General features: G+C 42.8%; 1 protein-coding gene across 5 annotated transcripts in view; it reads left to right on the top strand.

Annotated features, from left to right (window-relative positions):
* LOC135101471 (epidermal growth factor receptor kinase substrate 8-like) overlaps positions 1-2500 on the top strand; it is a 104810-nt gene that overhangs the window by 13687 nt on the left and 88623 nt on the right. Inside the window, exon 1 of one of the 5 annotated variants that reach the window (XM_064005471.1) lies at positions 1007-1124. The exons of the other annotated variants lie outside the window; for them this stretch is intronic. The gene's annotated coding sequence lies outside the window, so the exon portion shown is untranslated. Of the gene's footprint in view, positions 1-1006; positions 1125-2500 lie in introns of those variants that run through there. 5 annotated transcript variants of the gene reach the window in all.

Raw genomic sequence — 2500 nt, 5'->3', positions numbered from 1 at the left:
TGGCGTGGCGCGTTGTGGTGTGGGGAAGCCTGTGCCTGTGATGACGTCATGATTGGTGTTCCTTCAACGCGGTGACGTCACGAGGCACGGGGACACACACACACACACACACACACACACACACACACACACACACACACACATACACACAGAGAGAGAGATAGACAGGAGAAAGGAAGACAAGGAAAGAGTTAGGATGCTTCTCTGTAATGACAAGGAGACTATTAAGATCTTAAAAGTCAAGCTCGTATTAACCCTGTGACTGCTGCTGCTCCTGTGACGCTTGTTAATTCATTGCAGTGACCACGGGTAATTGAACTGAACAAAAATAAAAGTTTAGTCTCTCTAAGGTTTGAGTTGTCTGAGCACTCTGTCATTGGTGTCTAAACGTACTCCAGATTTTGAGACTGACTTTAGATTTCTGTCAAGTTCAAGGAGAAACCATTGCAGTGGGAGTTCAACGCTCTAAGTTCTCATGAAGGCTGTTTTCAAAAGCCACAAGAAGATTACTCAACTTCCCACGATCTTTTATCCCATTAGTGGTGCAGAATCCTCCTTACACTGTCGCTAGTCATGAAAGCGCCCTTGAAAACCCTCAGCAGCTACCTCGTAACCCTTCGACTGATATTTGGTACAACTTTCCTGAATTACAAATCACTCTGAGACATCTTTACTTACTCTATAGCCACCTGCTATCCTTAAACTGGGTGGAATTTGCAAAATCTATTCTTTTTAATTCTCTTATTTCTCGTTGATGCTTATAAAAATTTTAAGCATAATTTCTGGTGCTGTTAATCGTGACGTATTGAAAGAGGGTGTAGGAAATAAATAAAGACCCCGAAACGTTTGACAGTGTGAATCTAATCAAACAGATTGCATATTGGTTAGGGTATTCGGCTCATAATCCAAAGCTCATGTGGCTGGACTTCGTGACAGGACGCTACGGATACCAAATCTATACCTTTACCTCTGCAGCATGGCGTTCCTTGGGCCAGGGAAATGTGACACTCCTCTGAATCTTGGCGAGGTCGGTTATTCCTTTACGAACACGTCTTCCACCACTGCATTCATCTACGGGAGCAGAACGTGGAGGAGGCTACACTGAAGTTTACAGCGTGGAGAAGGTCGACTCTTGGCCCATATTCTGAAACATTCCCCCGCCGCACTTCATTACTTTCAAAAGTCTCTAGTTGAAGTTACACAGGTTTTTAAGGGTGTTTTTATGGTTCTAGTGACATATTAACAAGGTTTCTATATTATTAACATGAGAAACACTCTTGATAACCCGGCTAATTATCTCTTTAATATTTGATAGCAGTCGTGGTTAGAAAATAAAGCATTTCTGAATATAGGCCTTATAGTCTGGCGCCACAGCGTTGAGAGGGTTGGGTACAAATTTACAGCATGGAGAGGATTCAGTCTTAGGCCCGGATCCAGAAACATTTAGCTCTCATTTCTTCAATTTCCAGAGGCCATATAGATGAATAACAGGATTCTCAAGTGTGTTTCTTCTTTTAATAATGTAAAAATCACGTTAATCTGTTGCTAGAACTGTAAGAAACATCCTCAAAAACCCGTGTAGCTTCAAGTAGAGCCTTTGGAATTAGTGGAGGTGCGGTGCAGAAGAGTTTCATAACATGGTCCTTAATCTGGCGCTGTATCGTGGGATGGTTGGATCGAAGTTTACAGCGTGGGGAATGTTGAATCTTAAGTACCTATGTGGTGTCTTAGCATTGGCGAGATTGGATGGAAGTCTGTAGCGTGGAGACAATTGAATCTAAATCTGTGGTGTCTTAGAGTTGAAATTTGAGTCTTAGGCACGGTTCAGGCACGGTTCTTGCCCGCCCAGGGAATCTTAAGAGTGTTTATAAACTTAATAACACCACCTTTTTTTTCCGATGCGAGTGTCGTTACCCTTGACCTTTCACAAACCTTTGAGGGGACGCGAGGTGTTTGAATTATACACTGTACCTAACGAGATACACGTTTTCCCCCGCATATCACGTTCATTAGTCACCACTACCTGTGATCACATTTACCTCAGCAGGCTCTTTCCACATCAGTCCCAAGATCGCAGCTTCTATTTATATCCCTTGCTTCACTGTGCAGTCCAGCGAAAACCATTTATATTTCCCCAGCACTTGACATTCTGTTAGTACGTGCACGCACCTTCACCTCTCCTTTCAATGCTGTTTTATTACACCCTGGTATTTCGCGGGGCTTACAGCAAGGTGAGTTAAGGCAGGTTGATAGGCAGGTGGGTGGGTGGGCAGGTGTTGTGTTCAGTAAACCTTGTTATTAAAGGTGATTTCTCTTTCAAGTCACATTCTAATGCTTCTGAAGTGCTCTGAAGTTATCTTATCACGGGTTGGGGAAGTCTTTTCCTCCTCATCTGTAACACTCACTCTCACTCATTCACTCACTCTCTCACTCACTCACTCACTCACTTAGCTTACATTCATAGTGTTGATATTGCATTTTTCTTGATATTTATTGTTAA

This window comes from Scylla paramamosain, chromosome 6 (genome assembly GCF_035594125.1).
Source record: "Scylla paramamosain isolate STU-SP2022 chromosome 6, ASM3559412v1, whole genome shotgun sequence".
NCBI classification, from domain to species: Eukaryota; Metazoa; Arthropoda; class Malacostraca; order Decapoda; family Portunidae; genus Scylla; species Scylla paramamosain.
The sequence above is the reverse complement of the archived record's forward strand: the minus strand, read 5'-3'. Positions and strand labels throughout refer to the sequence as shown.